A 15,282-nucleotide genomic window follows, 5' to 3' on the forward strand; every position below is an offset into this window, starting at 1 on the left:
ACTCGCCGCCTCCCGAACCCTGACCATCTTTCCTCAGGGACTGGGCAGAGAACCCCCAGGCTCAGAGGCCCCCGGGGCTTGGAGGAGAGTCGCCACGGGGGGTAGGGCATGGCTGCAAGTCCTCGTGGGCTCAGAGTCCTCTCAAGCCGAGGGTGTGGGGGGGGTCGCTGGGACAGGCAGGAAGGGAGCTGGAGCCCCCCGCTCTGGAGCTGGAGCCCCCCGCTCTGGAGCTGTCTCCCTCGCCCAGCCACGGCAGGCTCCAGCGGGGAGCAGAACTGCGCTGGGGCGCTGGCCAGAAGAGCACAGACACAGGGTCTCCCTCCCGCCTCGGCACCGCAGATTCTCCCAGCCAGGTTAGGTGTGAGGCCTGGGGGGAATACAGTGGCTCCCGTGAAGCCCTCCCACCTGCAGAGAGAGGGAGTCCTCTCCGCACCCCACCCCCAGCTTAGCACTGCTTCTCCCACCCGGGTGGCAGCCAGCAGGACCCGAGGCCAGGAAGGCCCAGCCTCTTCCGGGGGTGCCCCAGCTCACTCAGGCCCTCTCTGTGCTCCCTCCCTCAGCTCATGAGGTGGTTAAAACTGTGGAGCAGCCTCCGGACTCTGGGACTGCAGCCTTGCCGGGGCCCAGGAGAGGCGGGCAGGCGTCCGGGGAGAGGGCCCGGCTGTGCCGTCTCTTGCCCGTGTCCCCTAGGGCCCTGGAGGGTGGGGAGAACTACAGCTCAGAGCCTGCCTGGGGAGGGGTAAGCTAGTGACCAAGGGAGACAGCCGAGGTGCCGACACCCCCAGGGTGCCAGCCACATCAGCTTGAGAAGCCCGGGCAGGCGTCCCCAAGGCCATGGCCCCGGCCAAGGTTGGGTCCCGGCCTGGCCAGGCCCTGCCCCCGCGTGGTGAGACTTAGACCTGACGGGGAGCAGGTCAGGCCTCAGGGAGAGTCCTGAGGAGCAAAAGGGTAGAGCACGGAAAATCAGAGGCAGGTCCTCCGGGGCGCCCAGCTCTGTGTCCTGCCCCACCGCTGACACGGAGAGACTTGGGGAAACAGCTTGGGCCGGGGGGGCTCAGCCAGAATAAGGCAGTTTTCATTTCAGTGGTACTAAAAGGTTTAAAGGCTGTTTTCAAACTGAGCTAAGCTTTGGGGAATTCTTGTGGCCGGCCCAGAGCTGGGGCCTGGGGACTCCGCGCTGGGGTGGGAGCACACAAGTGCCGCCCAGCCCGTCCCTGGTACCCTCATCAGGGGCTTCTGTCCCTGCCAGGCTGTCCGAGGCTGGTGACGTGTGGGTCGACCACAGTGATGTGCTCTACACCCTGTGGAGTCTGGGAACAGACTTCAACGCTGCGGTCTAGGGGACGGGAGGGGGCACCTTTACCACCAACTTCTCCCGCAACCTAGAATCCTGCTTCAGGCCAGAGCTCAGCACACTCCCAGCCTCACCAGCAAGCAGGGAGGTGCAGCTGGAGACCCAAGACCAGATGAACTCCTTTGGGAAAAGGCTGGGCTTGGGAGAGAGCAGGTGAAGTTGGTCCTGCAGGGCTATCGTAAGCCTCACTGTGGGCCCCGGGGCTCCCAAGAAGCCCATTTGTAGTAAACCACACTGGGGTATAGTACACTCCCAGCGTCCACACTGCGGGGCTAGAGGAAGGGGCCCCATGCCAACTGGAAGGGGCCGTGCCTGTGGAGAGGAGGTCCACGTCGTGAGATCTGTGGGCCTGGAGGTGCAGGGTCAGAGCCGTCCAGCGGCCCAGCCCAGGACCTCAGGCCCAGGGAGCCCCTCTGCAGACTGTGGCTGCGGGGTGGGAACAGGCAGCCAACGGGCCAGACGCACTGACCCTGCTAGGTTCCCGCTGCTTTCCTCCACGTTCCCCTCTGTGTTCACCGAACTTGCCCATGGGCTCCAGGCACTCAGCCTCCTGGCTCCGTCGGATGACGGTCAAGTTCTGTTCACCCTCCAGTTTCTGCTCAGAAAAGAGTAGCTGAGAGAATAAAGGCAGGCTCCGTTGTTTACACGGGGACGCCTCTCAGGAGATCCGGAATCGCCCCGGGAGGTGTCCAAACCACCGGTCCTCGCCCCACCCCCGACTTAGGGCCACTGAGTCAGGCCAAGATGGGGGTCTTCCTCTCTGGGCACATCCTGCCGCACACTAGGTGGAAATGGCTCCCACTTGAGCAGCAGCAGGAGACCACGCGGGATGCTTGGGGACAAGCAGTATGGTTCCCACGGCACACAGAAGGAAGCGGAAATGGTCTCTGTGGCCAGCAGGGGACCCAGTCGGGGACTGAATGCAGAGGGCTTCCAGCCTGGGGTGAAGAGTGTTTGGTCCAGCATGGGGTGGGGGGCACAGGCAACCCACAGAGCCCTTTCCTCCCCAGCCGGGCCTCCACACTGGCCCCATGGTGGGTGCTGCCCCAGCACCGCATCTCAGCCCCAGACTGGGACCACAGGAGCCTCCCTGGACCCTGGGGTTAATCTTTCAGACCTCCTTTTGCCCCTCTTCCTACCCCAGGCCCAGAGACGCTCGCTGTGACCCAGGTAAGTTTAGAGACCAGAAGCACACAGGACCTGATTTCTGGCCAGTGAGTTCAGAAGCTATGTGGCGGCTCAGAGCGGACGCCTCCCGGCACCCACACCCAGTCCCTGGTTCTGGAGTGGGTCGCAGAGAGGGTTGGGGACGCTCCCAACCAAGACTTCCCAGGAATGTGAGCCATGGAGCTGATTGCGAACAAACCCCAGATGTTTAGAAGCCTACTTCCTTCTCAGGCAGGAGGACGCTGTCTTGTAGACGGGCAGCCTCTTGGGAGGGCGCCGGTGATTCCTCTGCCGGGATCTTGGAGTCCTGGCTCAGGCCACCATCTTGCAGGAGCGCAGGTGCCCGTAAGGGGCACCTGGGGTCTGCCACGTGCTTCGGCGGGATGTGATCAGGAGTTTTGTTTTTTTTTTTTAATTTAAGAGATGGAGGCTGTGGGCTTGAACTCCCTCGTTTGAGCCAGGTGGGAGTTGACTCCAGTATCTCGGCCCAAACCAGCACCCCAAGAAGCGCAGAAAGTCCCTGGCGACTCGTTCCCCCGCAGCGCGCAAAGCGGGCGGGACTCAGCGGCTAAGTGCCCGGGCTCCAGCAACCGCGCGGGCTCCGGCTCCGGCCTCGGCCGCCGAGCGCAATAAACGGAATCGGTTTCCCACGCTTCCCCTCTCCATGCCAGAACTTTTCAAAACTCGCTTAAGAATTCCGTCGTCCAGTTTGCGCGGGTCCTGAGCCTCGCGTTCACCCCGCGCCGCCTGGAGAGAGGACCCTCGCGCCGCCCGCACCCCCGGCCGCCCGCCCGCGCATGCGGGGAGCAACTGCGTTCCCCTCAGCGCCCTGGCCCTGCGGCGCGGGCAGAGCTCCGCCCCGCAGAGGTGGCACTGCGGTCGCTACGGAACGCTGCCCGCGTACACGCGGCCGCCGCCTTCTGCTCCAGGTTCCGGCTGCGCGCAGGCAGGGCCCTGGCAACAACGAAAACGGAGAGCCGCGTCGCTTTCCGGGCGTCCGAGTCCCGGGAGCCTCTGGGTGGGAACCCGCCCTCCGCGTCCCCAGACGCCTCAGAGCCGAGCAGACTCCCCCATCCACACCTCGGTCTGCCAAGCCCTCTCCTCTGCGTCCTCTGAACCTTGGTCCCTGCCCCTGCACCGCGACCCCGTTAGTCTGTAAACCAAATTTCGCCTTTGGTCCTGCCGCCTCCTTCCGACGTAACCGTGGAGGAGGATTTCTTCACGCCTCAGTTTCCCCATCTGTGCAATGGGGCAAAATACTCCTGCGCCCCTCCCAGGGTTGATGTGGGATTGGCAGGGAGAGCGAAGGATGGAAAACGCCCGGCGGGGCCCAGCGCTGCCCACCTTTTGGGGCTCAGAGGTCGTGCCCGGACTGGAAGGGGCCCAGGGTTGCTCTTGAGCGATCGCTGCCCTCCCCCTTTTCTCCCCCCGCCCCCACCCCAGAACTCCCCTCTCCCCGGAGCGGTGGCGGAGGTGCCAGGGTCCCTCTCGGCGCCCAAGCGTCTCCAGTCTCCGCCCTGTCCCTGGACAGGGTTTCCCTCGCCCTGGGCGGTTGTCTCAGTTTCCTTTGGGGCCCGGATGCAGGGAGGTTTAACACAACAGGCTCCAGCTCTCGGGGTGGTACCACCGGGCACCCAAAATCTCACAGAGGGTGGGTGCTGGGGATGCCGGGGGAGGGGGACAGGCGATAGAAGCCCTGATTCCAGCTGAGCTCGCAGAGGGAATTTGACCCCGTCCCTCCCCCTCCCCACGCCGCGGGGTGTCGGGCTTCTGGGCGGGGTCCTGGGGCGTGACCCAGGGCTTAGAGATCAGCCTTAAACTAGCCCAGCCAGTGGTGAGGGAGGGAATAGGGAGCTAGGGGAGCTCGGGGAAGGGCACGGCCTGTTCAAACCGTCCAGGCTGCCCACTGCTTCTGGGCAGGACCAGTGGAGGATGGGGGGGTGGCCAGGGGGCGCCAAGTGGACACACCCTCCCCAGGTCCCCTTGACCTGCCACTAAACCAGTAATCGCCGGCGGCTCTCTGAACCGGCAAGAAAACGGAAGAGACCAGGACCGCCCCAGGCAGGGAAAAAAATTACCTCTTGTGCTGAGTGACCCGAAGCTGATGGAATCAGTTGGGGATTCCTGTCCGCTGGGGCAGGGCTGGCTGCTTCTGCCCCTGGCGCGCAAGCCCAGGACCCGGGGACTCTAGGAAGCGAGCAGGGCTCCGCTGCCCCTGCCAGGGCTTCTCCACCTTCTCTCCCTTCTGCGAGGGCAGTGGGGCTCCATCGCCCGTCCTCCCTCTCAAATCTGCACGAGGTTCCCCGGTGAAGGAAGGAACGGTGGCCGGAATGGCAGAGACATGCTAATACAGGGCCCTGCGCCTGCAGCTCAAGCAGGTCAGGGGTCCTCCTTGAGGACTGAGGGACTAGGGTAGCAGCCCCTCACTCATGGGGCACCCCCCCCCATGATATCAGTGGAACTATGATGAGTGCCTTGCCGGGTGGGGGGCAGCAGAGGGATTGCCTGGGCACTGCCCTCACCACTCACTAACACAGGACGCCTCCCCTGCTCCCCCGAAGGACAAGCAGACTGCTGGGGGGAGGGGGGGCAGGAGGTGCTCAGCTTAGAGCCAGCTCCTTCCCCATGCCACCTGGGACTCTGGGTCAGCCCCCCACCGGCCTCCTGGGCACCCCAATTTCCTGCTGTGCAGTGTGGGGTGCTGTGGGCACAGCTGCCTGCAGGGGCGGGGCCTGGCACCTCCTGGGAGCGCTTGAGCACTTGGAGAGGGGACTGCTAATGGCCGGAGTCCCTGCACCCTCTGACCCCTCCTCTCCCAGAACCAAGGCCTGCTCCCAGGGCTCTGAGCTGGATTCGTGGAGGGCAGATCCTCGCTCCCTTGCTGGACGCAGAGGGCAGATCGGGCCAGGACTGAGGACGGGGCTCCCGGGAGCCGTGTGTCCCCCTCGCCCTGCAGCTCTGAACACACTCCCAGAGTCAGGCCCACCCTCTTGACCTTGGTCTGGTCAGAGGGGAGGCTGTCCGAGGGCCAGCTGGTCTCCTGGCACCTGCCTTCAGTGCTTCTTATAGGTCGCCACCTGTCCCCTGAGAGGCCAGGGCTCTCAGACTGTGTGCAGACCTAATATTCATTCATCGATGTACGGCCAGAGGCTCTGGTAGGGCTGGTGCGCCTGGAGCTACAGTCGCGGCGCAGGCTGAACGTGAAGCCTGTTCCTCCAGCAGACCTGCAGCTTCCAGAGCATCTTACCCTCCCCTGCCCCGCTCCCCCCAGGGTCCCAGTGCCTAGCCCACACCTGGGAGTGTGCTTGGAGCTCAGTGAATGAATGAACGAATGAACGAATGAAGAGGGCTGAGTGAGCAGAAGGTGACCCTGGGACACCTGAAGGCTAATTTCAGCCCAGGAGACCGAGGAGGCGTGGGCAGCCTTCCGGGGATGGCAGTGGCGGCGCAGCCCCGTGCTCAGTGCCCTGTCCTTCAGCTGTCCTGATCCAAAAAGGGCTGCCCTGCGTCCAGCAGCCTGTGCCGAGGGACCGGGACGACGCAGCAGTGAGCAGGCCACCCAGGTCCCCGGCTGCAAGGCGCAGGGTGTGCAAAAGGGAAGCCCACTTGCTCTGGGGTGGGTGGGGTCGGTGGGATGATGGAGGCAGGGGACAGTGGCAGAAGGAGCATCCTCGGGAGACGTGGTCTCTCCATGGGGTTCCCTGGCCTGGGGTGATGGAGCCCGCGTGGTGCTGGAGTGATGGAGCCGCGTGGTGCTGGTGCCTGTACCAGGCAGGGTGCTGGTGGCCGCCCAGCTCACTCCCATCCCCAGGCTGCATCACCCTGCGTGTGACCCTCACGATAACCCCACACCGTGGAACCGCAGTCAGGAGAAACTGGTGCTCAGAGGTGCAAGGACTTCCCACAGAGGTGGGACAGTGGGAGTCACCTGCTGGACACAGATCCCCGTTCCAGGTGACACGCAGCAGGATGTCTTCAGGGTTTGCGGAGGACAGACGGACACACCGCCGTGGAGGGAGGGGTCTTCATCCGGGACCTTTCCTGGGTTTCATGTGGTACCAGGACTGTGAGCTCCAGAGGGGGCTCTGGCCTCTGGGTCACCATGTGCTCCTGACAGTGACCGCGTCCAGAAAGACTCAGCCACTGGGGCTGGCATTTTCTCAGAGTCCAGCTGTCGCTGGGGAGTCAGGCCAGTGGCTGACTGCCACCCAGTGGCATCCCAGGACCATTCTGGGCCGTCCCCGGGGCGCAGACCAGTGGCTCCGGGTGCCCAGTTTGGAGCTCACATTTCAAACAAGTCAGGCTCAGAATCTGGGCTTCTAGGAAGAAATTTCCAATCATGAAATGTGTCATTTGAGAAAATATATGTGTCAGTTAAGTGTGCGCTGAGCCTGGACCACATGGGACATAGTTGTTCTAATAAACATGAATAAGCCACTTCTCACATTAGAGAAATAACAGTTTCGAGTAGAAATGTGGCACTTTTAAAAGAGGTTAATTAATAAACAGCAGGTAATTGTTCACGGCACATGGTGGCAGAGGGTAATTTTCATTTTAGAGTAGAGAAGGGTCAAATGTGCCCGCCCCCCCCCCCGCAAACTTAGATTTTTTGTGTAATAATCACCTTGGCTTCACCTCCGCCTTTAATTTTTACAGCTGGAGCTGTTTATCATCGCTCCAACTTTCGCTAAAAAGGAAAAACTATCACTTAAACAAAGCCATTGAAAACTCAGCATCATATGTGGGTTTCTTAACATAAATAAATCATGCAAACCAAGATTTATGTTCTCCCAATGATGTCATGCGCTGAAGGCTGCCTTCCCAATCAAATCAACAGCTAGGGACTCTCCTTTTGTGCGTGTGCTTTTTGCAAAATAAGAAGAGCCGCTCTGGTATCCTCGTTGCTCTTTTCTCCGCTGTGCCCAGGACATCAGAAAGGTTTCTCCCTGGATCAGCAGAAGTGGGTGTAAAAGGTGGCCACAGCTTCAACGCCACAGACTGCATTTCAAGCCTTTGTTTTGGAAACCTAAGTTCTGAGTTGAAAGACTATTAAAGCTTCCTGAAGGGTTTGTTCAGACCCCAGCAGAAGCTGAGGGCCCTGTGGGTCTCCCAGCACCTGGGATGAGAGCCATCACATTGAAATGAATGAGGAAGGTGAAAATACCACCTGTGACGTATCCGCACTACGGAGGAGTGTTCGGCCGCAGCAAGGAACAAAGGCCTGACACAGACCTCCATGGGCACGGACTCCGAATAAAGCTAGTCAGACCAGGCCACATACCGTACAATGCCACCTATGGGACATGTCCAGGATGGGCAAATCCATAGAGACAGAAAAGAGACCAGTGTTTGCCAGGGCTAGAGGAGAGGGATGTGGAGGTGACTGCTTCCTTAGCACAGGGTTTCCCTCCGGGAAGATGAAAATGTTCTGGAACTCGATAGCCCACTTTAAAACAGGGAACGTCATGCTGTGTGAATTGTATCTCAATAAATCGGTTATTTGAAAATCACGACTGAGTGTGTATCTTTCAACAGCTTTATGCTCTTAAAGGTTTTTCAGTTTTGAAATGAGCGTGCAGATGGATGAGTGTGTAAGAGGCACGTGTAGACCTGCAGGGGGTAACATGAGCGCTGGCCCCAGCTCCTGGGCGAAGCATAAGCACGTGACCGTTTTCTTCACAGCTCTCCGTGCAGCCCCCTTTCCCTGACTGTGTCGCCTTCCCACCAGCCCAGAGGTAACCACCCCCAGGTTTTTGTGTTAACCATCTCCTTGACTTGACTTCCGGCTTTATCGTGTAATATAGATCCTGAAAATGTGAGTCCAGCCACAGAATTTCCTCAAATTTGAATTTCCTCAAATCGCAGTGAGTGAGGAACATTAAAGCCATCAGTAGTGGGTGCGTGAAACGTGGTGAATCCAAAGTGTGACATATTTCTCAGCCAGCGACGGGAGTGGAGTCCTCACCCCTGTTACAGCATGGAGGGCCCTTGAAAACGTGATGCTCAGTGGGAGAAGACAGTCACAAAAGGCCACATATTGTATGACGCTGTTGATATAAAGTGCCCCAGCTAGGCAATCCAGAGGGACAGAACACAGATCAGTGGCTGCCCAGCTGTGGAAGGAACAGCAGTGGCATCTCAGCAGGTGGAGGTTGCAAGAGATGAGGCAGACCACAGTGCGGCTCCAGCCCCTGGGCGTGGACAGGAAACCCTCAGCTGGAAGCCAGCAGGAAACTAAGGCTGACCAAGGTCAGGTGCCCGGTGATCGCAGTGTGGGTGATATATGTGTTCAAGGACACACGTTCATTGTGCACCTGCTACGCGCCAGGGCAGCCATAGCCCCAAGCATATAGCAGTGACTGAAACAGACGAAAGACTCTCCCTCCCCCACCAGCTCCCTTTCTCATGGGGAGGGAGCGACAAGCCAGATGCAGCGGATGGAAGGCTGTACTACTGTGAGAATAAGGAAAGAGGAGAGGGGAGGGTTTGGGGCCGAGGAGCGTGCAATTCTCAATAGGGAGGCCTGGGGAGACTTCCCTGAGGTGGTGACATTTGAACAGGGATGTGAGGGAGTGAGAAGGCTGCCATGTGCACATCGAGAGGAACAGCATTTGGGCAACAGGAACAGCCAGTGCGGAGTGCCCAGAGGCAAAAGCACCCAGTGCTGGAGCAGAAGGAAGGAGGGAGAGGAACAGGAAATCAATCAGGGGGTAGTGGGCTGGGGGAGGCCGCAGACTGAGGCTGTGGCTGGAATTGAGATGGTTAATCAGCTGACCTCGAGGTAGGGAGAGCATCTCCTGGGTTACGTGGCTGGGCCCAGTGTCATCACAGGCTCCTTAAATGTGGTAGAGGGAAACAGAAAGAGTCAGATGGTTTTGCTGGCTTTGCATACGGAAGGGGCCAGGAGCCAAGGAGAGCAGGCAGCCTCTAGAAGACAGAAAAGGCAAGAAACTCTATTCTAGACCCTCCAGAAAAGAAAGCAGCCTGACCAATGATACTTTGATTTTCACCCAGTGAGACTCACTTCAGACTTCTGACCTGCAGACTAGTAAAATGGTAAATCTGTGCTATTTCAGGCTACATTACAGCGACCACAGGAAACTCATACGGGGGCGACAGGAACCTCATCCATCTGTGGTGAAGACAAGCTGGGTCAAGATAAAGGTCTGAGCCAGGCTCTCCCAAGTTAATCCAGAGGACAGTGGCTGCGGGGACGTTGGTCATGGCCGTCCTCACATCCGGTTCCTACTCACTCTGCTCCAGTATGGATGGACCAGTTGCCCTTGACATCCCACCCATGGCCACAAGCCTAGAAGGTCTGGTCGTTATCCCCTAGGGAATGCCTTTGCATCTTCTAGTGCTTGTATTTTCTTGGCTTACTTTCTCACATTTGTGGAGCACATCCTGCAGTAACTTCTGGTAAACTGGAAGATACATTTCATTTTTAGGACCTCACGTGTCTGAAAATGCCTTTATTCTTCCACCACCCGGAATGCTAGCCTGGCTGGGTGTAAAATTCTAGATTGGAGATGATTTTCACCCAGAATTTTAAGAGTTTTGCCCCACTGTCTTCTTGCTTCGAGGGTAGCTGTTGAGAAGTCCAAGGAGATTCTGTTTCCTTATACTTTGTACGTGACTTGCTTTTTTGTCTTTGGAATCCATAGACTCTCCTCATCGTCCCAAGTGTTCCTCTGTTTCACAATGACGCACCTCAAGCGTCTGATTTCATCCACGGTGGGTTCTTTCAAGGTGGAAGCTTACATCCTCCAGCTCTAGGAACGTTTCTTGAAACGCTGTGTTGCTGATTTTCCACTGTTTCCTCTGTTCTTTGCCTTTGGAAACTGATAGTTAGCATGAAGTCTTCTTCTGCCCATGTGGTCCGGGTGTTGTCCTAATGGCTTTGTACTACTTGTTTCAGTCTCTGCCTTTCCTCCAATATCTGCTGATCCTTGGCTGTCTGCCCGTGACCCAGAGGGTGTAGTACAGAGCTGGTTGGAAGATCTGAGAGGGTGGGGGGGGGGGGCTGTTGCCTTTGAGATTCACAGAAGGGTGGTCCTGGGAACGCTTGGTGACGTCACCCTTAGGGACCAATCTAATTCCCAGTGATTGAGGCAGGGGCATGGCTGCCAGTCTTCTGGGGGCCATGTTGGGGTGAAGACAGGGGTAAGGCTGCCTGCATTCCAGGGAATAGAACTTGAGGCTTTCCTGACATGAGGGAGGGGCGGCTGGAGGGGGAGGGGATCTAGGACTCAAACTTCCTCACAAACCCCTTCCACGTCCGCTTTCCTGACCGTAGCCACTTGTGCACCCCTCATTTAGAGGTGCTTTTATGGCCAATCCTGAGATTGGGGGTGCTCTCTGTCCTAACTCTGGGAAAATCTCGCATTTCCACTCTCCATTGAGGGCTGTGTCTCACGTCAGTGACCCGGTTACCGTGGCTCCATGCAGTTCGGCTTTGAGACACTTGTGGTTTCTCTGTCCTCTCCACCTCGTGGGTATGTCTTTTAACGTCGCTTTATTGTGGGTGCAGTGTGTTTGCAGTGAGAGGACTGTCACGTGCGTTTAACCTGCTGTCTTAAGCGGAGGCTTTTGTGGCTCTTAGAGAAGCCGTGTCCATTCTTAGGTCTGGGCCTGGTGCTCTGCAGGGTCCAGCCTCTCCAAGCAAGCTTTCCTGGGTTCCGATGGGTCAGTTCCCCAGAGCCTCCTTCATGGCACATTCCAGCAAAAAAGACTTGATGCATGGAGTCTGTCGGTTCCACTGATATGTCCTGGGGTGGGGGGACCTTCAGGGACATCAACTGAAATATTAACAGCAGTTTTCTCTGAGTGATGGGATTTCAGGATATTATAACTTTTTTCTGTTATGCTTATGTGCATTTTAATTCTTCTCCAGGCAGTATATATTAGTTGTGTAATTGTTACAATGTTTAAAATTAAGAACAAAATCCTATCTGTCTTTGAGAGCCGGCGCAGACATCCTGGAGCTTCTCCTGGTCCCACTGTCGGTACTGCTCCTCACCGCATGTGTGAGGGGGGCGTTAAATACAACTTCATTTTCTAAAGATTAACTTGATTTTGAAATCAGAGCCTCCTTTCTAACAGGGTTGGAAGACTGGGACACACCCTGAGCTTGTGACTCAGTTTCCCGGTTGTTTCAGATGGGGGGAGGGGCATCTGGGCTTCGAACCTTGGGTGGGGGGGAGGGGGGGAAGGGGGGCAGGAGTGAAGGCTCTGGGGAGAGCTGCCCCTCCCCACCCTGCGACCTGTTCGGGTCTCAGTTTCCTCACCTGCAAATGTGAGAACAGCACCCACCTGTGGACTGTTTTGGGGTGAAGGTTGCTGATGTGTGTGAAGGGCTGAGAATGCTACACAGAGCATTTACCATCGCAACCGTTTCTAAGTGCACAGCGCAGTGGCATTAAGCACATTCACCCTGTTGTGCGACCATCACCACCTTCTGGTCTCCTGGACTTTCTCATCGTCCCGAGCTGACACGCTGCCTCAACTAGACACTCACTCCCCACCCCTCCCCCACCCGTGACACCCATCCTTCTCCTTTCTGTCTGGATGTGCCTCCTCTAGGGACCTCACGTGAGTGGCACCAGACAATATTTAGTGTCTGGCTTATTCACCGAGCACAGTGTCCTCGAGGTTCATCCGTGTTGTAACAGGCGTCAGCATCTCCTTCCTTGTCGGGGTGCCTGTTACCGCAGAGTGAACTGGACCCCCCTGGGGCACCCGTGCGGCCGTGGATGGACACTCAGCTGCTTCCACCTTGCCGGGCTGCTTTCAGCAATGTTCTTCTTCTGCATCTCGCTTGTGGTGTGGGATTGCTTTTGCTCCTCTGCACAGGGTGGGGGTGTTACAGCCCTCTTCGGGGGCGTCTTTGGGGGTGTAGGCACTCCGTCACGTACCTCTGTCTTCTCCCTCCTGACTCTGAGCCCCCGGAGGCCGCACAGGGTCTGATCTGATTTGCCCCGGTCCCCCGTGGGTGTGAGGTGGACACCTCCTCCGAAGCCCCCACTCAGAAATGGACAACTTGACCTCGGAGTCGAGATTCTACTCACTTTCCAGCTGGGGCTGGACCCCAAGGGGTGCTGAAGACTCCGGCGGCTCCCAGCTCAGGTCCTCCCCTCGTCCTGGACCCCAGGAGGACACGGGGGATGGGCAGAGCCCTGCTGGGGAGGGGGAATCAGGAGCTCTTTGCTGAGGGCTTGAGGGCAGAGACTGGCCTCCGTCCACACACTTAAAAAGAAGGCTGTGATGGTCAGAGCCAGGGGCGCAGTCCCAGGGCTCCTGGCATCTCCCCCCAGCACCTTCTCCCACTCTCTCCACCCCAGGCCAGGCCCTCGGCCTCGGCAGCCTCCAGGGAAGGAAGGCTGCACCCCGGACCCCAGCCTCCCCTGAAAAAAGTGACCCTTGGAAAACCTACTAAAACGGGGCTCCTTCCGGGCACCAGGCATCGGGGTGTTTACAAGTGCCAGGGTGAGATTCGCCTGAGATGCGAGATGCGGGCGTCACAAACAGAGCCACTGGCAGCACGCCTGCAGGATGAAGGAGGACTTTGTAAACACAGACAGGAGGCGCCGGGGAAGGGTCCTTGCGGAGGAAGCAGCCTTCCAGGGCACCTTGTAGCCACTGGGGGCCCACACCAGGGTGGGCTCTGCACAAACCCACCCAGAGAGCTCCAGACTTTCCATCACCAGGGGATCCCTCCCTGCACGTGGACACGGAGGATGCAGCCCCTTGGGCACTGCAGGAGGGGAGTTTACCAGAGCTGCAAGGCCATCTCCCCCAGGAAGCCCTCCTGACACTCTCCAGCCCAGTGGAACTTAGCTCCCATTCCTGGTGCGTCCAGGATGTACATGGGCTGCAGTCTCGAGCACAGGAGCAGCTGGGGTCCCGTGGGAGGGGATTACAGGCTGACACCCACTATGCTGGCTCAGAGAATGGGCTCCAGCAGAGGCCCCGGTGGGGCCGTGTGGTCAAAAGAGACCCGAACAGAGAAGCGCATGGAGGCAGGTCGCCTCGCGCTGAGCCCTGGAAGGATGGGGTGGGTGGACCCCCTCCCTGTAGCGGGATGGGTCATCTGCCCCCCCTGCTGGCTGCCTGGTACTCCTCCACCATCCCCCGTCCTCCACACCCCGTCCGCCCACGCCTTCTCCAGGACAGGGGACCGGGGGCTCCACAGGGGCTTGGTTCCCTCCGGCCAGGGGCGCCATCCCCTCCTCCTGCACCACCCTGAGTGGAGCTGGCTCCCCCCATGCCCCTGCTTGTGGACACATGAGGACCCCGAGGGTCCACTCATCAGGGCTGCCAGCCAGGAGGGTGCCATGGCCAAGTTGGCAGATGGTGGTCTGGTGGGACCCCTGGGCCTGTCCCAGGACACAGGCCTTATTCCCCACCAACAAGGGCAGCTATTTTCCATTCACAGTAACCAGCTGCAATCGGTACCCTCTGCTGCCGCCTCTTCCAGGCTGCCCCCGTCTCTCACCTGCACTCTTACTGCAAACGCCTCCTGCCTGGTCCTCAAACAATTATCTCCCCCCATACAACTCTCAGGGTGCCACTCAGAGAGGGGGTGGGCTTCTTACCTGGTTTATTTCCCTTTATCCTCCAATGCCTGGCAGAGAGTGTGATACAGGCGAGATGATTGATAGTTTGGATGGATGGATGGATGGATGGATGGATGGATGGATGGATGGATGGATAAATGGATGGATGCATGGATAGATGGATGGGTGGGTGAGTGAATGGATTGATAGACGGATGGATATATTCATGGATAGATGATGGGTGGATGGATGAATGGATTGATAGACGGATGGATATATTCATGGATAGATGGATGGGCGGATGGATGGATGGATGGATAAATGGATGGGTGCATGGATAGATGATGGGTGGATGAATGAATGGATTGATAGACGGATGGATATATTCATGGAGGATGGATGGGTGGATGGATGGATGGACTGATAGACGGATGGATATATTCATGGATAGATGGATGGGTGGATGGATGAATGGATTGATAGACGGATGGGTATATTCATGGAGGATGGGTGTACAGATGCATGGATGAATGGGTATATGAAGAATGGGTGGGTGGATGGATGGATGGATGGACCACCTGCCCGATGAATGAAGGAAATTGAGTTTCACGATGAAACTGGGAATGAACTGGGGAAACTGAGGCCTAGCAGGGGGTGGGGTGGAGCTTGCTCAAGGTCACAGGGCACAAAGGCAACAGAGCTGGCCCTGGACCCCAGACCTCTGTTCTCCCTGCCCAGCTGCCTGCAGGGATACATTTCACCTTGACAAACAGGCAGGACCCACGTGTCTGCCATTGGCCCCAGGGGAGCCCAGGACCTGCCCCTCCTCCCCTCTGTCCATAGGCGCCTGCAGGAAGCACAGCTCTCCCATCTCCCTTCCTGGCCATGGCACGCTGGGTGGAGGACCCAGAAAAGGAACGGTGGTGCCCACTTGGGGCTGCTGATCAGAACAAATAAGATGATGGGCTTGAAGGGACCAGGCGAATGGTGGTCACATGGCACCTGTGCCCAGCCCCTTCCAGACACTCTTCCCTTTGCCCCTGTTCTGCTTAAACTACTCTCAGGGGGTCTCCAGAGACCTCCAAGTGGTCCATGCTCCATCCTCATCTTCTTTGTGCCCCTGTAGCATTGCACGTGGGTGTCCAGCTCGCTCCTAAAAGCGGACATCCCCCCCCACGCCCACAGCCTTGCTGAGACCCCTCCCCG

This window comes from Leucopleurus acutus (genome assembly GCF_964270905.1).
Source record: "Leucopleurus acutus genome assembly, chromosome: 2".
Classification (NCBI taxonomy): Eukaryota; Metazoa; Chordata; class Mammalia; order Artiodactyla; family Delphinidae; genus Leucopleurus; species Leucopleurus acutus.